Raw genomic sequence first — 27949 nt, 5'->3', positions numbered from 1 at the left:
CTCTGAAGTCCACTTTGTCTGAAATTAATATAGCTACTCTGGCTTTCTTTTGATTATTGTTAACATGATATATTTTTCTCCATCCCTTTAATTTTAATCTATTTGTGTCTTTATATTTAATGAGGTTTTTTTTTTTGTAGACAACATATAGTTGGGTTGTTTTTTGTTTTTTGGTCCACTTTGAGAGTCTCTGTCTTTTAATTGGTATATACAGACTATTGCTGTTTAAAGTGATATTGATATAGTTGGATTAATATCTACCATATTTGTTACTGTTTTCTATTCACTGCCCTTATTCTTTTTATTTTTTTTTTGTCTTTTACTCTTTTTCTGCCTTCTCTGGTTTTAGTTGAAGATTTTTTATGATTTCATTTCCTATCCCCTCTTAGCATATCAATTATACTTCCTTTTTAAACATGTTTTTAGAGATTGCCCTCGAATTTGTAATCACATTGTAACTAATTCAAGTTCACTTTCAAATAAAACTATACCACTTCACAGGTAGTATAAGTACTTTATAAGAGTCCATCATTCATTTTACTTATTTATATGCTATAACCATCAAATACATTGCACTATGAATAGGCTTGAACAAACCATTATTTGTTAGATCAATTAAGAACAAGAAAAATAAAACATTTTATTTTACTTTCATTTATTCCTTTTCTAACACTCTTCCTTTTTTAATATAGATCTGAGTTTCTAACCTATGTAATTTTCCTTCTCTCTGAAGAACTTCTTTTTTTAATAGTCTCTTAGTAATTTTCAAGAATACAATACATTATTATTAACTATAGTCACCATGTTGTACAATAGATCTCTTGAACTCATTTTTCCCATGTGGCAGAAATTTTGTATACTTTAACCAACATCTCCCTGCTCCTAGTAACCACCATTCTACTCTCTACTTCTGAATTCAACTTTTTTAGATTCCACATCTAAGTGAGATCATGTAGTATTTGTCGTTCTGTGTCTGGCTTCTTTTCTTTTTTTTTTTTTTTTTTGTTTTTCATTTTTATTCCACCTGCCTTCCCCCTTTGACCCCAGGCATTCTCTGTGGTGCCACCCAGAGAGGGCCTCAGTAAATACTTGTTGCCTCTGAGAATAAACAAGCACATGGCAGAGCTAGAAGGCCACAGGGATCCAGGCCAAAGTCCTCAGCCAGAGACCCACAGATGGAGAAACTGAGGGCTAGAGAAACAGGACTATCTAGTCACCCAGTATACTGTGGGGACTGAGACTGGGACCCAGGCCTCTCTCCTCAGAGACCCTAGGCACTCAGCTTATTTTGGGGCCTTCAAGGAGGGGGCTGCCAGCGGAGCAGCTGGGAGAAGGGGCTGGTTATCAAGAATAAACATACATTCCACCCAGCGTCCAGTGCCTCCCTAGAGGCAGAAAGCAGCCTAGTTAGAAGCCAATTCAATACCAAAAAGGAGAGCAGAGCAGAGGAGTGGGAGTGTTTTCTGGAGCTGAAAACAGACAGCGGAAGCCTAGAGGTCTAGGCCATCTATCAGGCCATACTAAAAGGTTGAGGTCAGAAGTCAGAGGTCAGAGTGAGCCTCCTACACTGGAATTCCCAGACTACTGGGAGGTGCCCCAACTCAGGGCTCAGGTTTATCCCCCTTTGCAACATCTGCTCACCAAGGCCTGGCCTACCCCTAAAGCCTAGCTCTTCCACATTTTCTCACTAAAAAAGTTGAACTCATATAGAAGTATAGAGTAGAATGATGTTTACCAGGAGCTGGGGAGATGTTCATTAAAAGATACAAAATTTTGGTTAGATAGAAGGCATAAGTTTAAGAGATCTATTGTACAACATGGTAACTATATTAACAATATTATAAGTTAATAACAATGTATTGTATTCTTGAAAATTGCTATGAGAGTAGATTTTAAGTGTTCTCACCACAAAAGAGATAAGTATGTGAGATATATGTATGTTAATAAGCTTGATTTAGCTATTTCACCATGTATATATATTTCAAAACATCATGTCATGTTGTACACAAATATGTAAATTTTTATTTTTAAATTAAAAAATAAGATGCAAAAACTCCAACAATAACTATTATAAAAGATGCCAACAATTATAGCACACATAGTAGAATAATTTTGTGCTCATTATTATGCAACCAGCAAGTAATGGTTCCCAGAATAAAATCCCAGTCCTTCTTACCCCAAAGCCCATACTCTCAACCAGTTTCTGTTTTGTGTATCCTTCTGTGTTAAGTCAACACAGGGGAAGGGACTCACCCAAGGCCCTGTGGTCAAGTTGATGGGTCTAGCAACTGAGATACATGTTTGATTACTCCCACATTTTGTCTAGCTAACCTGTTACTCATCTTTCCTCTTCTATGATTTCTTCTCACTGGGGCTCTATAAGAAATTGCTTCATATATGTCAAATTAGTAGGAAAATAAGGAGACAGGAAAACATGTAGAAAAAAAGAAATGAGATAGGACCAAAGTTCACTTCTTGATGACACATTTCCAGATACTATTTCAAATATTCCATTTTATGGAACAGAGCAAGCAGAGACTGCGGGTTTATGACACACAAGAGACAGCGGGTGTCCTGTTGATTCAGCGCAACGAACTGGCATCTGCCAACTCCTGAGTAGTTACCCCCAGTGCTAGCCCTCTGCAGGTGGGCAGCTGCCATTTGTGGGGTCCACAACCCAGACACTGGGGCATGCTAGGGTTTCAGGCAGCTCCCCTTCCCCAGTCTGGGGACTCGCCGGGCATGGCGGGCTCCGCCATCCTTGACCTATTGATTTGGCTAGCTGGGCCTGTGTCTGTGGGTGAATTTTGAGTGCTTCTCCACAATGCTAGTTCCCTAGCAGTGGGAGGCCACCACCTGTGGGATACCCAGACACTGGGGCACTGGGAGGTCTCAGCCATCACCCTCCCCTAGCCCATTGACTTTCAGGCCAGGTGTGGAGGGCTTTGCCCCTGGAGGTTGGGAGAAGCAAGAAAAACTGCTTTCCCTGGGCGATTGGCATGACTCTGCAGGGCCTTGGCGCAGAGCAATAATTGACAGCTCACAGGTGGTGGGGGAGGGGATGGGTATATACATACATAATAAATGTGATGCGCACCAACTGGGGGATAGACATGCTTGAAGCTCTGACTCCAGGGGGGAGAGGGGGCAAGGGTAATATACATAACCTTAACATTTGTACCCCCACAATATGCTGGAAAAAATAAAAAATAATAAAATAAATAAATAAATAAACACACACACACACACAAACAAAATTATTGACAGCCCATTAATTTGGCCAGCGGACTGGCTTAGGTCATCTAATAAGAAAATAACTCTGGGGCCTGCTCTTCACATCCAGGCAGCTGCCAGCAGTGGGGCTTGTGGTCAGGGAAGGAAATTCCTGGCCAGAGACCCCAGCAGGTGTACCAAGTGACTCCTCCCATCAGAAGCAGCCTCCCAAGCCTGGTAAAAGAACCCTGAATAACATATTAGCCCTTTGCATTCGGATGTCGAGTGTGACTCGACATGGTTAGCAAAAATTAGAGATTAAAATTACTCTTTGAATGTATCAATAATTTGAAATATTAAAAAATCCAAATAAATAAGTTTGTATGAAAAGAAACTCCACTTTTTTATTCTACTACTGCGCTTTGTAAAATCTGGGGTATTTAAAAAATTAAATCCTGAGTAGAATAAAGGATTCGAGAAAAAAGCAAGCAAGTGCAAAGGGTTAGCGGCTCCCCCTAGTGGCAGACCAGGAAACCATAGAAACACACACATCCAGGCTGTTAGGCATCAGCTGGGATCTGTCCTGCCCTTACCCTCACTTTAAGGGGGAATAGGGTCCAAGTAACCCTCAAGAGTGGCAAGATCCTTCCTAAAGGTCGGGGCATTAGTATTCCCCATCCAGGGGACCAGAGACCAACACAGAGGCATCAGATTATCTTGATATCTGGTTCCTCCACATAATCTACAATCAATGACAGAGAGGGTAACCCCATAGCTTAACACAGTGCCCTCTATCTCAAGCTTAGAAGGCAGTGGAGTTATACACACAGATGTTATTCACCATGTGGTAGCTTAAGTTGGGTGACCAAACTCACTTATCTCCACTGGCAAGAACTGAAGACAACAGGTAAGAGGTAACCCAACTTGCTAAAATACCTCTAAGGCAATACAAGACCAGCATGCCTCTTCCAACCACTGTCAAGGAACATCCCTTTGGGGCTTGAGGTTAGGGGCACAAGCCAATCCTAGCATTCCCAGCTCTCAACCAAGTACCCCGATGAGAAAGAACCAGTGAAAGAAGGCAGGAAATATGAAACATCAGAGACAAAAGTCACCCTCAAAAGAAATCATCAGACCTTCAAAAATAGATACTAATTTAAATGAAATGATTAAAATGATAGAGGAAGAATTCCAAATATGGATTGTAAGGAAACTCAATGAAATTGAAGACAAAATAGAATCCCAACACAAAGAAGCCATGAGAACAATACAGGAAATGAATGAAAAATTCTCTAGGCTAGGTGTGGTGGCTCACGCCTGTAATCCTAGCACTCTGGGAGGCTGAGGCGGGCAGATTGCTCGAGGAGTTTGAAACCAGCCTGAGCAAGACCCCGTCTCTACTAAAAATAGAAAGAAATTAATTGACCAACTAAAAATATATATACAAAAAATTAGCCGGGCATGGTGGCACATGCCTGTAGCCCAAGATACTAGGGAGGCTGAGGCAGTAGCATCACTTGAGCCCAGAAGATTGAAGTTGCTGTGAGCTAGGCTGATGCCATGGCACGCACTCTAGCCTAGGCAACAAAGTGAGACTCTGCCTCAAAAAAAAAATTCTCTAAAGACATTGAAATATTACAAAAGAACAAAACAGAAATCCCAGAAACAAAGGAGGCATTTGAGGAATTTCAAAACACAGTAGAAAGCCCTAAAAATAAAATGGATCACACAGAGGAAAGAATCTCAGAGCTTGAAGATAATGCCTGTGTGCTAAACAATTCAGATGACGAAAAAGAACACAGAAGCAAGAGACAAAAACAAAAATATACAAGACATCTGAGATTATGTAAAGAAACCAAATATAAGAATTAGAGGGGAGGGGTATATGTAACCACAATGAGTAAGATGTGCAACGTTTGGGGGATGGACATGCTTGAAGCTCTTACTCGAGGGGGGGGCATGGGCAATATAAGTAACCTTAACACTTGTACCCCCATAATACGCTAAAATTATATATATATATTTATTTATATATATATATATTTTATATATATAAATATATTTTATATATATATAATATATATATATAAAAGAATTATAGGCATCCCCGAGAGAGAAGAAGAAAATACACAAGCGCTGGAAAATGTATTTCTTGAAATCCTGAAGGAAAATATACCTGGCCTAGCCAGAAACTTAGATGTCCAGATACAAGAAGCACACAAAACTCTTGGGAGACTCAATGTCAAAAGGCAATCACCACATCACATAATTATCAGAGTGGCCAAAGTAAACACAAAAGAGGCAATCGTTCGAGCAGTAAGGCTAAAACAACAGATAACCTACAAAGGAAAACCTATCAGACTAACTGCAGACTTCTCAACTGAAACCCTACAAGCCAGAAGGGACTGGGGACCCATCCTCAATCTTCTAAAACTGAATAATGTCCAACCTAGAATTCTTTACCTGGCAAAACTAAGCTTCGTTTATGAGGGAGAAATAAAGACTTTCCCAGACAAGCAGTCACTGATGGAATTTGCGAAAACCAGACCTGCCCTTCAGGAAGTACTCAGACCTGCATTATACACTGAACAGCATAATAGACACTCACCAAAGTAAAATCAATCAGGAGTTAAAGTCCAGAATCTGGATTCCACAATGGCTTGAGAGGTAAAACAAACCAATAAGAATTTACACAACAATATGAACAGAAATCTACTTCAAATATCAATCCCCTCAATAAATGTAAATGGCTTGAATTGTCCTCTGAAGAGACACAGAGTTGCTGAGTGTATAAAAAATTATAAGCCAAGTATCTGCTGTCTCTAGGAAATGCATCTAACCCACAAAGATGCTTTCAGACTCAAGGTCAAGGGTTGGAACACAAAATCCCAGACAAACGGAAGACAAAAGAGAGCAGGAGTAGTTATTCTGATTTCCGACTACATAAATTTTAAAATAGCAAAAGTAAAGAAAGACAAAGATGGTCACTATATAACAGTGAAAGGAAATATCCAACAAGAAGACTTAATAATTCTTTTTTTTAAAAAAATAAAAGATTTGATGGCTTTTATTTATCTTAAAATACAGAAAGATGGTTTTTGGCTTGGAACAAAATCATTGATGAGTAACATTTTAAAAGTGTCATACTGATCTCTAGGCATTAAACTATTTTTTTAATTCAAGATATTATGGGGGTACATTTTGGTTACATGAAATGCATTTGCCTCACTCAAGCCAGTGCCACAAGCGTGTCCTTCTCCCATATAGTGTGCCCCATCTCCATTAACTGTGGGTTTACTCACCCTACCTGCTCTACTCACCCCCACCAGTCCAGCACCCAGTGAGTATTACTACCACATGAACACCTTAGTGTTGATCAATTAGTACAAGTTTGATGGCAAGTACATGCAATGCATGTTTGTCCATCCTTGTGATACCTCGCTTTGAAGGATGGGCTCAATCTCTATCCAGGATAATATAAGAGGTGCTAGTTTACCATTGTTTTTTATAGTTGAGTACTATTCCATGGTATACATACACTACATTTTATTAATCCACACACGTATTGATGGGCATTTGGTTTTTTTCCACATCTTTGCAGTTGTGAACTGTGCTGCTATAAACATTCTAGTGCAGATGTCTTTATTACAGAATGTCTTTTGTTCCTTTAGATAGATGCCTAGTAGTCAGATTGCTGCATCAAATGCTATTTCTATTTTTAGCTCTTTGTGGTATCTCCAAATTACTTTCCATAGGGGTTGTACTAATTTGCAGTCCCACCAGCAGTGTAAGAGTGTTCCAATCTCTCCACATTCATACTAGCATTTGTTATTTGGGGACTTTGTCAACATAGTCCTGGAAGTCCTTGCCAGAGCAATCAAACAAGAGAAGGGAATTAAGGGTGTCCAAATGGGGGCAGAAGATATCAAAATCTCACTCTTTGCTGATGATATGCTAGTATACCTAGAAAATCCCAAGGATTCAGCCAAGAGACTCCTTGAATTGATAAATGAATTCAGTAAAGTCTCAGGATACAAAATTGATGCACACAAATCAGCGCAATTCATATATGCCAATAACAGTGAAGCCGAAAATCAAATCAAAGATGCAACACCTTTCACAATAGCATCAAAGAAAATTAAACATTTAGGAATATATTTAATGAAGGAGGTGAGAGAGATATATAGGGAAAACTACAAATCACTGAGAAAAGAAATTGTGGAAAATGTACACAAATGGAAATCCCTACCATGCTCATGGATTGGTAGAATCAATATTGTTAAAATGTCCGTTCTACCTAAAGTGATCTACAGAATTAAGGCAATCCTTATCAAAATACCAACATCATTCTTTACAGATTTAGAAAAAATAATTCTACACTTCGTCTGGAACCAGAGAACCTCATATAGCCAAAGCAATCTTAAGTAGAAAGAACAAATTGGGAGGCATCAGTCTGCCAGACTTCAAACTTTACTACAAGGCTTTAGTAACCAAAAACAGCATGGTACTGGCACAAGAACAGAGATAAAGACCTTTAGAATAGGATGGAGATCCCAGATATAAAACCATCCTCATATTGTCATCTAATCTTCAACAAAGCAGACAAAAGTATAGATTGGGGAAAAGATTCTCTATTCAATAAGTGGCACTGAGAAAACTGGATACCCACATGCAGAGGATTGAAATCAGATCCCCACCTCTCACAAAAATCAACTCATGGTGGATAACAGACTTAAACCTAAGGTGTGAAACCTTAAGAATTCTAGAAGAAAATGTTGGGAAGACTCTCTTAGACATCGGCCTAGGTAAAGAATTTATGAAGAGGACCCCCAAAGCAATCACAGCAGCAACAAAATAAACAAATGGGACCTGATCAAATTAAAAAGCTTCTGCACTGCCAAGGAAACTATCATTAGAGCAAATAGGCAACCTACAGATTGGGAGAAAATATTCACTTTCTATACATCCAATAAAGGGCTCATAACAAGAATCTATATGGAACTTAAGAAAATCAACACCAACAAAAAAAATCAAACAATCCCATTAATAAATGGGGAAAGGACATGAACAGAAACTTTTCAAAAGAAGACAAATTGCCAAAAAACATATAAGAAAGTGATCAACATGTCTAATCATTAGGGAAATGCAAATCAAAACCACAATGAGGGGCCGGGCGCGGTGGCTCATGCCTGTAATCCTAGCACTTTGGGAGGCCGAGGCGGGCGGATTGCTCGAGGTCTGGAGTTCGAAACCAGCCTGAGCGAGACCCTGTCTCTACCAAAAATAGAAATAAATTAATTGACCAACTAAAAATATATATACAAAAAATTAGCCGGGCATGGTGGCGCATGCCTGTAGTCCCAGCTACTCGGGAGGCTGAGGCAGTAGGATCGCTGAGCCCCGGAGATTGAGGTTGCTGTGAGCCAGGCTGACGCCACGGCACTCACTCTAGCCTGGGCAACAAAGTGAGACTCTGTCTCAAAAAAAAAAAAAAAAAAAAAAAAAAAACCACAATGAGATATCACCTAACTCCAGTGAGAAGGGCCTCTATCAAAAAGTCCGAGGCCGGGCGCTGTGGCTCACGCCTGTAATCCTAGCTCTTGGGAGGCCGAGGCGGGCGGATTGCTCAAGGTCAGGAGTTCAAAACCAGCCTGAGCAAGAGCGAGACCCCGTCTCTACTATAAACAGAAAGAAATTAATTGGCCAACTGATATATATATATAAAAAATTAGCCGGGCATGGTGGCACATGCCTGTAGTCCCAGCTACTCGGGAGGCTGAGGCAGAAGGATCACTCGAGCCCAGGAGTTTGAGGTTGCTGTGAGCTAGGCTGACGCCACGGCACTCACTCTAGCCTGGACAACAAAGTGAGACTCTGTCTCAAAAAAAAAAAAAAAAAAAAAAAAAAAAAAAAAAAAAAAAAAAAAAAAAAAAAAAGTCCTAAAACAACAAATGCTGGCATGGATGTGGAGAGACTGGAACTATCTTACACTGCTGGTGGGACTGCAAATTAGTATAACTCCTATGGAAAGTAATTTGGAGCTAATTATAGCTCCATTGGGCCTATAATTAGCTCCAAATTACTTACTCCAAATTACTCAAAGAGCTAAAAATAGAAATACCATTTGATCCAGCAATACCACCACTAGGCATCTATCCAAAGGAACAAAAGAGATTCTATAATAAAGACATCTGCACTAGAATGTTTATAGCAGCACAATTCACAATTGCAAAGATGTAGAAACAACCCAAGTACCCATCGATACATGAGTGGATTAATTAAATGTCATATGTATACCATGGAACAGTATTCAACTGCAAAAAATAATAATAATGGTAAATTAGCACTCTTATATTATCCTGGATAGAGATTGAGCCCATCCTTCAAAGTGAGGTAACACAAGGATGGAAAAACATACATCGCATGTACTTGCCATCAAATTGGTACTAACTGATCAACACTAAAGTATTCACATGGTAGTAATACTCATTGGGTGCCAGTCAGGTGGGGGAGTGGGGGGTGAACTCACAATTAATGGAAGCAGAGCACACTGTATGGGGGAATGACACATTTGTAGCCCTGGCTTGGGTGAGACAAACACAATACATGTAACCAAAATGTTTGTACCCCCATAATATCCTGAATTTTTAAAAAAGTAGACATAATTATATGATCCAGCAATTCTATTTCTGGGCATTTAACCAAAAGAATTGTAAGCAAGATCTCAAAGAGGTATTTGTACATCCATGTTCATAGTGTTATGTGCAATAGTCAAAATGTGGAAGCAACTTAAGTGTCCATCAACAGATGAAAGGATAAACAAAATGTGGTATAAATATACAGTGGGATATTATTCAGCCTTTTTAAAAAGAAAGGAGGCTAGGCATGGTGGCTCACGCCTGTAATCCTAGCAATCTGGGAAGCCAAGGCGGGAGGATTGCTCAAGGTCAGGAGTTCAAGACCAGCCTGAGCAAGAGTGAGACCATGTCTCTACTAAAAATAGAAAGAAATTGGTGGACAACTAAAAATCTATAGAAAAAATTAGCCGGGCATGGTGGTGCATGCATGTAGTCCTAGCTACTCGGGAGGCTGAGGCAGAAGGATTACTTGAACCCAGGAATTTGAGGTTTCTGTGAGCTAGCCTGATGCCACGGCACTCTAGCTCAGGCAATAGAGCAAGACTCTGTCTTAAAAAGAAAGGAAATTCTGATACATACAACAACATGGATGAACCTTGAGGACATTATTATGTTAAGTGAAATAAGCCAATCACAAAAAGACAAATATTGTATGATTCTACTTACATGAGGTACCTATAATCAAATTTATGCAGGCAGGAAGTGGATTGGTGGTTTTCAGTGCCTGAAGGTGGGGCGGGGGAATAGGTAGGTAGTTTTTAATAGGTACAAAGTTTCAGTTTTGTAAGATTAAAGAATTCTGGAGACAGATGGTGGTATAGTTTCACAATAATGTAAATGTACTCAAAACTACTGAACTTTATACTTAGAAATGGTTAGAATGGCAAATTCTGTTGTATTTTACTACAATTAAAAAAATCTGAGCCCCTTCTCTCCCTCTCCTGCGGCTGCCGCCCCTACTCCGCTCCCGGTGCCTAAAGCTAGTTTGTTTGTCCAGAGGCCGCAGCTAGTGATGTTTGCCAAGCTTAGCGCGCAGCGGTGGCGCAGTGCCTGCCCAATTAAGTCTCATTCATTATTCAGTGCCCCTGTCCGCTCCCGCCCCCAACTGGCTAGGGAGTCGCTTTGGGGCCTCTCCCAGCCCAGGCCCCTCAGTGATCCCTAAGGAGTCAGGTGGGGAGCCGTATTTTCTCCCCTGGCTGGGATAAGGACTGAGGGGACAGAAGCACTCTGCCTACTGCAGGGCGATGACAATGGTGAGGTGCACCGGGCTCAAGTTAAGACCTGGGGACCTTGGAGATCCAAGCCCCTCCTTTACAGAGCAGGAAATTGAGGCATAGAACCCAGGACTGGAGGCAGGGACACTGAAATGAAGGCATCTTGCATCCCAGCTCCATACCAGCGCGGAGGCGGCAGAAAAGCGGATTCCCTGTCCTCTGAGTCTTGGGCTGCCGCCTCGCTCTCCTGGTGGGGCGCTCCCAACCCTCTATCCCTTTTTGCTCCTGTTTTTCCCCTCCCGCTCATAGCAAGCGGGAAAGAGCAGCCTCGGGGCTCCCACTGGATCAGGAGGCTCCTCAGGTCTCAGGCCCACCTAGATGTGGAGCCCCATAACTGGAAGATCTGGAGGCAGAGCAGTGAAACAAACTTGAGGAGGAGGAGTTTGAGGCAAACTCGGGATGGGGCCGTCCCTCCTTGCAGCCCGTCCATGGGTTTCTCTGCCTTAGAGGAATTGGAAGTGGAACCATGCACCGTCGTGTTGAACAGCAATGGAGTGTGGAGAGACGAGCAAGCAGCCAGAGCGCCACAGGTGCGACTGTCTCCATGCTCCCGCCGGGCAGTCCCTCCGGAGAGGCCGCGGTGGGCTGCTACTCCTGGGCTTCTGGACAACGGTCTGAGGATAACTCTGGGGCCATCATGGTCATGATTCTCACAGAAGACCCTGAGATTTCTGTACTTGAGCAATGTCAGGTGCCACCAGACTCCTTCTGAGACCCTTGCCCTAGAGGATGGCCAAGGGGCTCCTGGTGACCTATGCTCTTTGGGCTGTAGGGGGTCCTGCTGGGCTCCACCACTTGTACCTGGGAAGGGACAGCCATGCCCTGCTCTGGATGCTTACCCTGGGTGGGGGTGGGCTGGGCTGGCTCTGGGAGTTCTGGAAGCTCCCAAGCTTTGTAGCTCAGGCCAACAGAGCCCAGGGCCAGAGGCAGAGCCCAGGAGGGGGGACACCCCCTTTGAGTCCCATTCGCTTTGCTGCTCAGATGGTAGTGGGCATCTATTTTGGCCTTGTGGCTCTGATTAGCCTTTCTTCCATGGCCAACTTCTACACTGTGGCCCTCCCACTGGCAGTTGGCTTAGGGGTCTTGCTGGTGGCTACTGTTGGCAACCAGACCTCAGACTTCAAGAACACTCTAGGAGCAGCATTCCTTACTTCCCCTATCTTCTATGGCCGCCCCATAGCCATCCTACCCATCAGCTTGGCTGCCAGCATCACAGCCCAGAAGCATCGCAGCTACAAAGCTTCAGTGAAGTCAGAGACACTCAGTGTGCGGCTCTACCGGCTAGGCCTGGCTTACCTTACTTTCACGGGCCCACTGGCATACAGTACCCTCTGCAACACAGCTGCCACCCTCAGCTATGTGGCAGAAACCCTTGGCTCCTTCTTGAATTGATTCAGCTTCTTCCCCCTTCTTGGCCACCTCATGGAGTCTGTCCTCCTTCTGCCTTATCGGATCTGGAGGCTACTGGTGGGGGATCCCGGCTTCAACAGCAGCTACTTCCAGGAGTGGGAGAAGCTCTATGAGTTTGTTCAAAGTTTTCAAGATGAGAAGCGTCAGCTGGCTTACCAGGTTTGGGGCCTCTCAGAAGGGGCAACAAATGAAGAAATACATCGGAGTTACCGGGAGCTGGTGAAGGTCTGGCATCCTGACCACAACCTGCACCAGACAGAGGAGGCACAGAGGCACTTCCTGGAAATCCAGGCTGCATATGAAGCCCTGAGTCAGCCCAGGAAGTCCAAGGGACCCTGAAGGTGAGAAGAGACTTCCCCCTAAGGATGGACTCTTCCCAGCAGAGTTGGGCAGCTTGTCTGAAGTCTAGCTTTGCCCATGAGGGGCATTCCAGTAGCATTAAAGAAACTATCTGCTTGCAGTGGAGATGAGAAAACCTTAAAGGGGTAAGAAAGATTATGGTAGAAGAATGTATTTATGTTCTGAATTTCTAAATTCTTACCTATTATAGTCTTGACTATTTTTCTTAAAACCAGAGAGTGAAAGGCATATTATAAAGCCAGTAACATATCTTTTAGAGTAGGGGTCCCCAACCTTTTGGCACCAGGAACTGGTTTCATGGAAGACAATTTTTCCACAGATGGTGGGTGGGGAGCTGATGGGAGTGGGAGGTGTGGGGGGCTGTGGAGCTCAGGTGGTGGGTGATGCAAGTGATGGGGAATGCAGTAAATACAGATGAAGCTTTGCTGGCTTGCTAGCTGCTCACTCCCTGATGTGCAGTCCCCTGGTTCCTAAGTTTCATGGAAGACAATTTTCCACAGACAGGGGTGGGGGTGGCTGTGGTGGAGCTCTGCAGCCCTGTCCCTAACAGGTGTACCAGTCTGCGGCCTGGGGGTTCGGGACCCCTTTTTAGAGTATATGCAAATATTATATATCAATTTAAAAAATTAGAAAATCTACCTATCTATCTATCTTAGCAAATATACCACTTTGTCCCACATCTGATACATTGATGGGTGGAGGAAGGTTATTTAACCTTTTTTTTTTTTTAATGTGTAAAGCACTAGGTTAGGAGATTGAAGGAAAAATATAAAGTCTTTAATATTTTACAAGCTGTCCTATGACAAGAGGAATTTGATTTATTCTTTAGATTACTAAGGGGTAAGATTGGGGTTAAATTTTAAAATTTCAAAAAAAAAACTGAATTCTGTTTATAGGAGAGCTTTCTAGCAGCTACCCTTTTCCCAAGAAGGAACAAGCTGCTGTGGAGTAGGGGGTAGTCCCCCATCACAGAGTCCTCTGCTTGGAGGAGTATTTTTGGAGAGTTCTCAAATTTTACATAGGTGGTTTGACTGGTTGGATTCTCAAGTCTGCCAATACTTGAGGTCTGATTCTGAGCTACACACCCTGCTCCCTAGCAGCACACAGTCTGCTGGGGTATAACACCCCATCACAGATATCAAAGGTACACAGATATCAAAGTTCTTGTTCAGTGTTTTGAACCAAGTGTCGTAAGAGCTGTAAATAATGTATTGCAATATTGGAGGAGGGACAGATAACATTGTTTTATGGGGGCTCCTGGAAAGATTAGTGATTTTATAGCTTGTGTATCCCTGGGGAACTTTGGGGAAACCCTAGGGAACCAGCATCTCAAAGGGGCCTTATTTAATTTTAGGTAACTAGCCAGGTGTGAGAGAAAGAGCCCAGGATGTCTCAGTTTTCTGGAGACCAAGAAAATGATGTCAAAATTACTTATCTTTATTACAACTCTTTTTTATGTGTGTACAATTTCTATGCTTTTTTTTCTGTTTTCTGGATGTTAACGAGTAGTGTATATATATATAAAATATATTTTTTAAAGTAGAATTATGTTGGCTAATATTTTCTAAAGATTAATAAAAATGGTCTGATCAATTAAAAAAAAATCTATGTCTTGCCCTCTGTACACACTAACCGAGTTTAAGGACTGATAGGGGGAACCTCCCCAATATGAAATCTGGGCTATGTCATGCCCCCATTGATAATCACTTCTCTTTTGTTGATGAATATGATGGTGAAAATGAAATCCTGCCCTGTGGGCCAAGAGGCCTGCGTGTGGGCACCACATGGACTGGCCAATTCTGGAGATGTCAAACTGGACTCAGGAAGCAGCAGCACAAGCTATTGCTCTTTAGAAAGGAAACCTGAATGGTAGACTATTAGCATGTACGCAACTACTACATGATGAGTATTTTACATTTTACTTTAATCCTAACAACGCTATGCAGGACCAATACTTATCCCCACTACTTGGATTAAGGAACAGAAATTAAAAGTTAGGTAATGGATAGCCAAAACCACCCAGGGAGCTCTCTTAAAATTTTTTTAAAAAATTAAAAAATTAGGCCGGGCGCGGTGGCTCATGCCTGTAATCCTAGCTCTCTGGGAGGCTGAGGCAGGCGGATTGCTCAAGGTCAGGAGTTCGAAACCAGCCTGAGCAAGAGCGAGACCCCGTCTCTACTATAAATAGAAAGAAATTAATTGGTATATATATATATATATATAATTAACCGGGCATGGTGGCACATGCCTGTAGTCCCAGCTACTTGGGAGGCTGAGGCAGAAGGATTACTTGAGCCCAGGAGTTTGAGGTTGCTGTGAGCTAGGCTGACGTCACGGCACTCACTATAGCCTGGGCAACAAGCGCGACTCTGTCTCAAAAAAAAAAAAAAAAAAAAAAATTAAAAAATTAGGTAATTAGACCTAGGGAAACAACCTTATAAATTATTGCTCTAAGATGCAAAACCTGGGATTATTTAAAAATTAAGCTTCCCCCCACCATCCTGTGAGCTAATAGTCAATATACTTGAAGGCATTGTTATTCAATTATTCTTTTCAAAACAATGTGAAATAGCTTTTTTAATTTGAAAAACTAAAGTATGTATTAGCACCCTTTTGCTTTTTAAGTAGACACAGTTTTATTGAGATATGATTTACATACCATAAAATTCACCATCTTAAAGAGTATAACTTTGTGTTTTTTTTAACACAGTCTCGAGGTTGTACAACCAATATCACTACCTTATTCCAGAACATTTTCTTCAGCCTAAAAAGAAACCCCATACTTCTTAGCAGTCATTCCCCATTTCTGAAGTACTTTTAAAATATTAAAAATCAGGCCGGGCGCTGTGGCTCACGCCTGTAATCCTAGCTCTTGGGAGGCCGAGGCGGGCGGATTGCTCAAGGTCAGGAGTTCAAAACCAGCCTGAGCAAGAGCGAGACCCCGTCTCTACTATAAATAGAAAGAAATTAATTGGCCAACTGATATATATATAAAAAATTAGCCGGGCATGGTGGCGCATGCCTATAGTCCCAGCTACTCGGGAGGCTGAGGCAGAAGGATCACTCAAGCCCAGGAGTTTGAGGTTGCTGTGAGCTAGGCTGACGCCACGGCACTCACTCTAGCCTGGACAACAAAGTGAGACTCTGTCGCAAAAAAAAAAAAAAAAATATTAAAAATCATTATAAAGTATCAAACGCCTTCTGCACAACAAACTGTAAAAGGTGTGTGAAAAGCTGATAAATTAATTAGAATTATTCTGAAATTATGCCAAACATATGTCTATGTCCTCAATGCATAACATATTATTAAACAACAGAGATAGGTCAATGATATCAAAAGAGGATACATACAAATAATATAAATTGTCAATAATACTTGGAAACATGTTTAAATAAATAGAAAATAAATCACATTAAGTAAAACAGGAATGTCATAAAATATAATGTAAAAAGTGACCCCATTTCTACAAAGACTATATGTCAACATGGGTGCATGTGTGTGATTAAATGTAAGTTAAGCCAGGCACAATGGCACATGTCTGTAGTCCCAGCTCCTCAGGAGGCTGAGAAGGGGGCTTGCTTGAGCCTAGAAGTTTGAGGCTGCAGTGAGCTGTGATCGCACCTGTGAATAGCTACTACACTCCAGCCTGGGCAACATAGCAAGACTCCATCTCTAATAAAAAAGTTTTAAATAAATAAACAAATAAATATTAGTGCATTGCATACAGAGAAGAATATGGAGAATTTACCAGTAAATTAAGAGAGACTATCTTGGTTGGGCAGAACTTGCGGACAGACTAGAACAATGAAATAATTTCAGTTTCCAGATATAGATTTCTATATTGTTTGATACATGTCAAAAAACAAAAAGTACTAGTTGGCAATCTGATAAAGTATTGAGATAAAGTTTTGTAAAGCTGAGTCATAAAACAATAGTATAGAAATAAATTTACTTAGGATACACTAACTTAGAAACATGTTCATATACTGTTGTGTGAAAATAGCATATTAAAAAGATTTCTTGCTGGGCGTGGTGGCTCACGCCTGTAATCCTAGCACTTTGGGAGGCCGAGGCGGGCGGATTGCTCAAGGTCAGTGGTTCAAAACCAGCCTGAGCGAGACCCCGTCTCTACCAAAAATAGAAATAAATTAATTGACCAACTAAAAATATATATACAAAAAATTAGCCGGGCATGGTGGCGCATGCCTGTAGTCCCAACTACTCGGGAGGCTGAGGCAGTAGGATCACTGAGCCCCGGAGATTGAGGTTGCTGTGAGCCAGGCTGACGCCACGGCACTCACTCTAGCCTGGGCAACAAAGTGAGACTCTGTCTCAAAAAAAAAAAAAAAAAAAAAATATTTCTTCAATAATAATTCAGTGTGTTCACATGGTGGGAGACAGAAAATACTTTTATTTTATAAATTTGCATTTCTAATTTCTATAGTGTTTTAAATATAAAACCTATTGAAGAAAATGTTACAAACATAAAATAATTATGAAATGATTACAAATATGAAGCTCATATAGTCATTGCTTTGGAAACAGATCAAAGCAATTTATTCAAAAGTTTTCTGTGTTTGTGTGTGTGTGTGTGTTTCTTTGTCTCAAACTTCTTCATACCAATTATTTACATACTAACTCAGTTCACTCAGTGGGTTGCTTTCCAGTCCTAGAGCTTGAAGATCCCAGGATGGCCATGAATATAGAAGAACTGCTGCCAATGTGTGGAAAATACTAGACAGTTTGGCCAATAGGATAGCATCTATTCACACCCTCTCTTCACAACAACACGACACCTTTTTCCATTCCTTTTCTCTTTGTCGAGCACCCTAGTTGAGATTTTCGTATATATAATTCTGACTCTGAGTATCAGGTGGCATCATTCTCCACTTTCTACAGGATCCCCCTAACCATGAAAAGGCATAATTTTAATATTAATAAACAAAAACAAAATGTTTCTTCAAAGCAGGGGACATATTGAAAGTATTCCTGCTTAGAGCTGGAACCAGACAAGGTTGCCCACTGTCACCACTTTTGTTCAACATAGTGCCAGAAGTCCTAGCAAGAGCAATCAGGCAAGCGATGGAAATCAAGAGTATCCAAATGGGGAAAGAAGAGTTCAAAAAAATCACTCTTTGCTCACAATTTGATCTTATATCTATAAAACCCAAACAATTCTGCAAAGAGACTCCTGGAATTGATAAATATTGATAAATTCAGCAAAGCCTCAGGTTACAAAATCGATGTACACAAACCAGTAGCATTCCTATACACCAACAAGAAACAAGCTGAGACTCAAATCAAAGACTCATTATCTTTCAAAACAGCAACAAAGAAAATAAAATACCTAGGAATATAATTAACTAAGGACATGAAAGACCTCTACAGGGAGGACTACAAAACACTGAAGAAGGAAATAGCAGAGGACATAAACAGATGGAAAACCATACCATGCTCATGAATCGGCAGAATCAGCATTGCTAAAATGTCTATACTACCCAAAGTGATCTACAGATTCAATGTAATCTTTATTAAAATATCAACATAATTTTTTGAAGATCTAGAAAAAATAATTCTATGCTTCATATGGAACCAGAAAAGACTCCAAATAGCCAAAGCAACCTTAAGCAAAAAGAACAAATCGGGAGCCATCACTTTACCAGACTTCAAGCTATATTACAAGGCTATAGTAACCAAAACATCATTGTACTAGCACAAAAACAGAGACATAGACCAATGGATCAGAACAAAGAACCCAGATATAAAACAACCCTCATATTGCCATCTGATCTTTAACAAAGTAGACAAAAATATACACTGGGGAAAAGAATTCCTATTCAATAAATGGTGCTAGAAAAATTGGATAGCCACATTTAGAAAACTGGAAGAGGACCCACATTTCTCACCATTCACAAAAATTCATTATGGATAACAGACTTAAACATAAGGCATGAAACTATAAGAATTCTGGAAGAAGAGGTTGGAAAAACTCTTATAGATATTGGCGTAGGCAAAGAATTTATGAAGAAGACCCCAAAGCAATTATAGCAACAACAAAAATAAATAAATGGGACATGCTTAAATCAAAACGCTTCTGCACAGCCAAGAAAAAAATCAATAGAGCAAATAGACAATCTACAGAATAGGAGAAAATATTTGCATCCTATACATCAAATAAAGGGCTAATAACCAGAATCTACAAAGAACTCAAGCAAATCAGCAAGAAAACAGCAAATAACCCAATTAAAAAGTAGGCAAAACGGGGCCGGGTACGGTGGCTCACACCTGTAATCCCAGCACTCTGGGAGGCTGAGGCAGGCAGATTGCTCGAGGTCAGGAGTTCGAAACCAGCTTGAGCAAGAGCAAGACCCCGTCTCTACTATAAATAGAAAGAAATTAATTGGCCAACTAATATATATAGAAAAAATTAGCCGGGTGTGGTGGCGCATGCCTGTGGTCCCAGCTACTTGGGAGGTGAGGCAGCAGGATTGCTTGAGCCCAGGAGTTTGAGGTTGCCGTGAGCTAGGCTGACGCCATGGTACTCACTCTAGCCTTGGCAACAAAGCAAGACTCTGTCTCAAAAAAAAAAAAAAAAAAAAGTGGGCAAAAGACATGAACAGAAGCTTTTCAAAAGAAGATAGACTAATGGCCAATAAACATATGAAAAAATGCTCAACGTCTCTAATCATCAGGGAAATGCAAATCAATACCAAAATGAGATATCCCCTAACTTCAGTGAGAATGGCTTTTATCAAAAAGCCCCCAAACAACAAATACTGGAGTGGATGTAGAGAGAGAGGAACACTCATACACTGTGGTGGGACTGCAAACTAGTACAACCTCTATGGAAAGTAGTATAGAGATATGTCAAAGAACTAAAAATAGACCTACCATTTGATCTAGCAATCCCACTACTGGGTATTTACTCAAAGGAAAAAGACATTTTATAAAAAAGACACTTGCACTTAAATGTTTGTATCAGTACGATTCACAATTGCAAAGATGTGGAAACAACCCAAGTGCCCATCAATACGTGTGTGGAATAATAAAATGTGGTACATGTATACCATGGAGTATTAATCAGCCATAAAAAATGGGAACTAATACCTTTTGTAACAACCTGGATGGAACTGCAGACCATCTTTTTAAGTGAAGTATCACAAAGATGGAAAAACAAACACCACATGTACTCACCATTAAACTGGAACTAACTGATCAACACTCATGTGCACATATGGTAGTAAAACTCAATGGAAATCAAAAAGTGGGGGGAGGGGGAGAACAGGATGGGTAAATTCACACCTAACAGGTACAATACACACTATCTGGGTGATGGGCACACTTATAACTTTGACTCAAACTATGCAAAAGCAATTCATGTTACCAAAACATTTGTACCCCTGTAATATTCTGAAATAAAAAGAATATATATAATACATGTATACTGCCTCCATGTGCTGAAACGGACAAGAAACAAAGACCACCTCAATAGCAATGCACAATTCTGGTACCCACACTGTTTCCTCTAAAACTATTTCCCACTAAAGGAATCAGGCTCCCTTGCAGAAATGGCTGATTCCAAGACTGGGTAGGGTTCATACAGAATTAGTCTGGACCAAACTGCAATACCAGAGAACATGTCAAAAAGATCAGGAAGAGACAACCTACAGATTGGAAGAAAATATTTACAAAGCATACCTCTGATAAGAGGATAATGTTCAAAATATATAAGGAACTCAAATAACTCAGTAGCAAAACAACCCATTCAAAAAATGGGCAAAAGACCTAAATAGACATTTATCAAAAGAAGACATACAAATGGCCAACAGATATATGAAAGAATGCTCATCATCACTGAGAGAAATGCAAATTAAAACTACAATGAGCTATCACTTCACATCTGTTATTAATAGAATGGCTATTATCAAAAAGATGAAGATGAAAAGTATTGGCACAAATGTGGAGAAAAGGGAAACCTTGTGCCCTGTGGGTGGGAATGTAAATTAATATAGCCATGCTGGAAAACAGCACAGAGGTTCCTCAGAAAGCTAAAAATAAATTACTATATCATCTAGCAATCCCACTTCTGGGTGTATATCCAAAATAATTGAAATCAGTATGCTGAAAAGCTATCTGCACTCCCATGGTCATTAAAGCATTAGTCACAATAGCTAAGATATGGAGGCAACCTAGGTGTCCAACATCAGATGAAAAGATAAAAAATGTGGTATATATCCTCAAAGGGACACTATTTAGCCTTAAAAAGGAAGGAAATTCTCTCATTTGTGACAACATGAATAAATCTGGAGGACATTATTCTAAATGAAATTAGCCAGGCACAAAAAGACAAATATTGCATGATTTTACTTATATGTGGGATCCAAAAAAGTTGAACTCATAGAAGTAGAGAGTAGAATGGTGGTTACCAGAGGCTGAGCGGTGGGGATGGGAAAAAAAGGGATGTTGATCAAAGGGTACAAAGTTTCATTTAGACAGGAGGAATAAGCTTTAGTGCTCTATTGCGCAGAATGGTGAATATAATAAATAATGATGCACTATATTTCTCAAAATTGCTGAAAGGAAAATTTAAATGTTTTTATCATAAAAAATAAGTATGTGAGGTGATAGATTTGTTAATTAACTTAGGTACCAAAACATCATATGTACCCCATAAATATATAAAATTATTAAAAATAAAAGACTCAGAAATCAACCTGAAGGGGCTCCCACTGGCCAAACAGAATAATTTTAATATCAAAAACATTAATAACTGCAATGGATTAAAGCATGTCAAATATAGAAACATCTATGAGCTCACAACAACACTAAAAAATAACAACAACAAACAAAATCAACTCAATGCTCACATTTGGAGGATCTCAGGGAAACAGCTCATATACAGTGGAAAAATTATAAAAGAATTAAACATTTACTCTATCCTTTCTGTATATACTATATCTAAACATAACCTAATAGTTGATAACAGTAAGTTTCTTTTATAAAGAAATTTCAGCTAATCAATGCAGAGAAAATTCAGAATTAGTACATAACAGTTTGAAACCTTTAATGAAATGCAGTTCTAGGCAAAAATCATCAGAAGCTACAAAAAATATGAGCGGTAAGGCAGATGGGAAGTTTTATTAACATAATGCATGGATCAGGCTGACAACACCTGAACCCAGTGATCAATCTTAAAGCCACAAGAGGAGAGACAAGCAGACAAGATGAGAGTCCTGGGGGAAGGCTATAGGAAGCACACCACCACATCTGAGGTACTCTTGCCAAAAAACCTGAATGTGATCAAGCCTCAAAATCTAATTACCAATCTAAAGGAAATAGAAGGGACCAGAGGAACATGAAAACCAACACAATGGGGATATAATCATCAAAACCCAGAATGCAAACTCCACAGGACACACATCCAATTTCTTAAGCAAATAAACTGGAAGGTCAAAAAAAGAGGACAGATCTTCTTTAGAATAAAAGAGACAGTACTTGAGAGAGAATTAAATTTAATAGAAATTAAAAATAAAACCACAATGAGATACCATCATACACATAACAGAACAACAAAAATGAAAACGGTAGAAAATACAAGTACTGGTGAGGACGTGGAACAGTGAAACTCTCAACACTGCGGGTGGGAATACAAATTGGAACAATCGCTTTGAAACACAGCTTGGCAGTAGCTACTGAGCTGAACATACACATATCCTATAACTCTGAAATGCCACTCTGGTGCATGCCCAAGAGAAATGAAAATAAATGTCTATTCAAATGATTTAAACAAGGATCTTCATACCACCATTATTCATAAGTCAAAACCTGGAAAATACATAAATCCCCATAACAAATGCATACACATTTAAATATTTACATGATATAATACTGTACATCAATAAGAATAAATGATCTACAACTACAGACAATAATAAAATGTAAATCTCATGCACATTACATTGATTGAAAGGAACCAGATGTAAAAGAGCACATGCTATATGATTCCAGGAATTTTTGTTTGAATGTCCCAATAGAGTTCGGAACATGATAGGAAAATCAACACTCCATTTCCTTTTATTTGAAGGCACTTAATGTCTTTTTATATTACCAGCAGGTTAACCTCAGAAAAGCATTTATCCTCTAAGCCCTTGAAAATTGATTCACTGCACACAAGAATAACGTTAATGCTGTGTATGATGGACAGGCAACCAGGTGAGAGACAGGACACATACTTGGGCTGCAGTGCCAGCTCTAACCTACTAACCCTAGTGACTTTGGGTGAGTCACCACACCTCATCTGCCTCACCCATCAATGGGGGTCAGACCAGTCCTGCCTCCAAAACAATAAAGCCTAGAGTACAGAACAATGTGACCTCCAACTAGAAAAGCACCTCTGAGTTCATAAAAGAGAATAGAATTCAGCATGGAAATTCAAAGAATTATTTTAATAGCCAAGTTGTCCAATTCACAGTAGCTGTGATGGTTGTTACCATTTATGTTTCTACAATTATTACCTTTTTGTTTTTCTTAAATAAATACTCTCTAGTATATGACACAATGGCTACTGAAGCATATTTTCCACCCAAAGAGAGAATGGCCTGTCTACCATCAAATACCATGGGCTGACATAGTTCAACAAATGTCTTTCTTCCTCCTAAGTGTACTGGGCAAGAGCACAGGCTCTGGAGACAGAGTGATTGCAAACCCTAGTTCTGCCACGTAAAAGCTGTGTGATTTTGAATGGTTTTACTTCACCTTACAGTCACTCAAATATCTCAATCTGCAAAACTGGAATTACACAGTATTTACCATGCAAGAGAAAAAGCTTTAAAAATATTGTCTTTTGCTTTGTTTTTCTTTTTTATTTCAGCATATTATGGGGTTACAAATGTTTAGGTTATGTATATTGCCCTTGCCCCACCTGAGTCAGAGCTTCAAGTGTGTCCATCCCCCAGACGGTGCACACTGCACCCACTAGGTGTGTATATACCCATCCCCTCCTCCCCCTCCCATCTGCCTGATGCCCCATGAACGTTACTACTATATGTGCATTTAAGTGTTGATCAGTTACTACCAATTTGCTGGTGAGTACATGTGGTGCTTGTTTTTCCATTCTTTGGATACTTCACTTAGTAGGATGGGCTCCAGCTCTATCCAGGATAATACAAGAGGTGCTAAATCACCATTGTTTCTTATAGCTGAATAGTACTCCATGGTATACATATACCACATTTTATTAACCCACTCATGTATTGATGGGCACTTGGGTTGTTTCCACATCTTTGCAATTGTGAATTGTGCTGTTATAAGCATTCTAGTGCAGATGCCTTTTTTATAGAATGCCTTTTAAAAAATATTGTCTTGTGCTTTCGTTTTTACAAAGATAAATGGTCAGAAATCTCAGTATTTAAAAATTCTACTACAGACACATTGGGATACCTAACTCTCTGTGTCTCAGTTTCCTCTTCTGTCAAATGGGGAAACCAATCACGCCTACCTCATAGCCTGTTGCTTTGAGAATTACTTGAGTGAATACATTAAAAACCCTTACAACAGTGGTAGTAGGCACACAGTAACTCTTATTAAATGTGAGCTTTCATACTGAGATTTTTATAGTTTTAAAAGGTTGACAGTTTACATGTGTCATCAAGAAAGCTTAATAGTTGTAAAACTGAATCTTAAGCATCAACTGATATATTTTTAAAGTCACTCATTTTCACTACAGCCACTGTTAGATGACCAAATTGAGAACATCTAAAACACACCTGGAATGACTGATCTCATAAATTAGTACCACCATTTCTTCATGTGGTTGAACAAAAAGCCAGGGGGTCATCCTTGACTATGCCTTATCCCCACCCACCCGGCAGGCACAGCCACTGCAGGCCCTACCTGCCCTACCTCCAAACACACCCTGCCAGGTCCCCTCCCTCTATACATGGCTGCAGCCCAGGGCCCATCTACACTCCCCTGGACTTCTGCAATATTCTCCTAATGGTTATACTCACACACCATCTTGTCCCTCTCCAGTCCAGTGGCTAGAGTCATCTTCTGACAACATAAACTAGATCATGCCACTCCCATACTCTAACCCTCCACACTCTGAATAAAACCCAAACCATGTGGCTCCTGTCTGCCTTTTAGACCTTACCTCCCACCTGTCTGCACTTTGTCTGCCAGGGTCCACCCACTCCAGCCTTTCCTCTGCTCCTGATCAACTAGTGCCCACTCACAGCATAGAGACACTGACAAAATGGTCTGTCCATGCCTGTCATTCCGAACTCAGCTAAAGTGTCACTTCCTTGAAAAAGAGCTTCACTGACAACTCTATGACAATCCCTGTCCCAGTCATTTCCTACTCTATGTGTTCATTTTCAAAGCACAAATCCCCATATGAAATCACCCAGCTTATTGATTTGTTTACTTACTTAATGCCAGTTTTCCCAAAATAGAATAATAGCTCCAGGGACCTTTCCTGTCTTGTTCTCTGTGCTGTTTCCCCAGTGCCTAGATCAGTGCCTTACATATAAATCACAGAATGAATATTACTGAATTAAAGGAATCATCACCAGTTTGACACATCAGAGAAGACACAGATATTTAAAGCTGAGTAGCAGGAGCAACTAACAATAAAATTAGACATCAAAGGATTCAAAATTATAGAAGACTCTGTTGCAAATCCACAGCAAAGCTTTTAAAACTTGGATGAGGGCCAGGCATGGTGGCTCATACCTGTAATCCCAGCATTTGGGGAGGCCCAGATGGGAGGATCGCTCGAGGCCAGGAGTTCTGGATCAGCTGGGGGAACACAGTGAGACCCAATCTATACAAAATAAAAAACAAACAAACAGAAAACAAAACTTGGATGGGTACCAGAGAAAACTGGAGAAATTACTCAAAATGTAGACACCTCCCACCCCACCTCCCTGGTTTTTGGTTCAACGAAATTAGGGTAGACCCAAATATCTGCAATTTTACTAAGCACCCCTGACAATCTTGATAAAGTGATTCACGGACCACACTTGGAAAAATCCTGACCTAAATAGCTCACATTTTCATACCACTAATTGAATGCCTACAGTGCAGACTTCTGGGACATCTGGAGTGTCTCTGTTCATGTAATTACTCAAAAGTGTACCAGTCCTTCCTTCCCCCACAAGACAGATTCCTTTTCCACATGGGATCACACTTAAACTCCAGAGTATAATTGGTGGTTGGGAGGATTGGATATTGTTATCCTGTTGTACAGATGAGGCTGGTGGAAGCGTAATGCCTAACCTAACATGTCCCAATGACAGGGCCCTGATCTCATCACTCTTGTTCCAGTATTGTCTATCTAGCAGACTTCACATCACCCTTGGTTCTTCTCTATGAGCTCCTGGTTCTGGGGCACAGAGTCCACACCCTTCTTGATGTTACAGAAGGAGAGAGAGTAAGAAGAAAAGCACGTGGAACAGAGAAGAAAGTAAGAGAATGGGAAAACATACGAAATGCAGGGGCTAGGGTGATGTCTTGCCTATCCTCTTTCAGTTAACTGGAAGCTGTGCATTGACATGTTTCCTCTCCCCCAGCTCTATCCCACATGTCCCTCCGCCACACAGCAGTGACACTAATGCTCACACATAATGAAAATATGAGGCCGAGGCGGGCGGATTGCTCAAGGTCAGGAGTTCAAAACCAGCCTGAGTGAGACCCTGTCTCTACTAAAAATAGAAAGAAATTAATTGGCCAACTAAAAACACATACAAAAAATTAGCCAGGCATGGTGGCGCATGCCTGTAGTCCCAGCTACTCGGGAGACTGAGGCAGAAGGATTGCTTGAGCCCAGGAGTTTGAGGTTGCTGTGAGCTAGGCTGACGCCACGGCACTCACTCTAGCCTGGGCAACAAAGCGAGACTCTGTCTCAAAAAAAAAAAAAAAAAAAAAAAAGAAAAGAAAATATGCACTTACATTTCCCAAATATTCTCCCTGTACTCATGCTTGCTGTAGTCACGTAGTCATGCCTGCTTGCTGTTATACTTCCAAGTATTCTCCCTGTAGTCATGCTGTTATGTTAATGTCAGAGGAATTGTATTGACAAAAAGAAGGAGGTAAAATTGGAATGGGGAGCTGACATTTACTGAGGGCCTACTAGATGCCACACTATGTAGGTTGTTGATTTCAGACTTTTTCCTTTTTAAGTCTTCAAAGTAATACTCTGAGATGGGCATCATTACTTCCTGTCTACAGATAGGGAGATAGGCTCAGAGAGCCAAGTACATGCTCAAGGAATTGTAGGGAGGTGTCAAATGGACACTGAGGCCAACTTCAAAGGGCATCCACTGGCCAATTCTGGGACAATTTGAGCATCAAAATAAATAGTCATAGTAATATATGGTAACCCTTTGGGCAAAATAGGAGTTTATGAGAAATACTGATACAAATAAATGCTTGATTTCAAACTCCTAACCTCAAGTGATCCTCCCACCTCGGCCTCCCAGAGTGCTAGGATTACGGGCATGAGCCACTGCACCCACCCATAAATGCTTGAATAAATACATAAATAAATAATAGCATCAAAGGGAAAGGTCTGCCTTACAGTAGAATGCCACCTAATAAATGCAGAAGGAATGACAGAATTAGAAAAGCAACATTTGAAACTCTAACTGTAATAAGTGATTCAGACAAGAATTATAAATGGATGCTCAGAGGAGGATCACTTGAGCCCAGGAGTTCAAGGCTGCAGTGAGCTATGATCACACCACTGCACTCCAGCCTGGGTAGCAGAGTGAGACTCTGTCTCTAAATAAATAAATTTCAGTCTGTACCAAATACCACAGCAATTACTGAGTCACCATGGTAACCATGCTGGCCAAGGAAATCTATTGAAAAACAAACCACCACCACCTTGCTTTGATTCCTGACATGTACTACGAACTGAATAGGACTGAGACACAGTAATAATTATCTCCAAGTATTCCTCAAAATAAATACTTATGGCAGCTTTAGCTGCTGTCTTCCTCTTTCTCACAACTCAAGGTGCCACAAATTCATCGGGGTGGATTTTCAGAGTA

General features: G+C 40.5%; 1 long non-coding RNA gene and 1 pseudogene across 1 annotated transcript in view; one reads left to right on the top strand and one right to left on the bottom strand.

Annotated features, from left to right (window-relative positions):
- Window positions 1-27949, bottom strand: part of LOC142865893 (uncharacterized) — a 67756-nt gene that overhangs the window by 724 nt on the left and 39083 nt on the right. Inside the window, exon 3 of the long non-coding RNA XR_012915987.1 lies at window positions 25629-25719. This is a non-coding gene — a long non-coding RNA (uncharacterized LOC142865893). The remainder of the gene's footprint in view (window positions 1-25628; window positions 25720-27949) is intronic.
- LOC105884203 (dnaJ homolog subfamily C member 22 pseudogene) lies at window positions 11751-12898 on the top strand (annotated as a pseudogene).

This window comes from Microcebus murinus, chromosome X, assembly GCF_040939455.1.
Source record: "Microcebus murinus isolate Inina chromosome X, M.murinus_Inina_mat1.0, whole genome shotgun sequence".
Taxonomy (NCBI): domain Eukaryota; kingdom Metazoa; phylum Chordata; class Mammalia; order Primates; family Cheirogaleidae; genus Microcebus; species Microcebus murinus.
The sequence above is the reverse complement of the archived record's forward strand: the minus strand, read 5'-3'. Positions and strand labels throughout refer to the sequence as shown.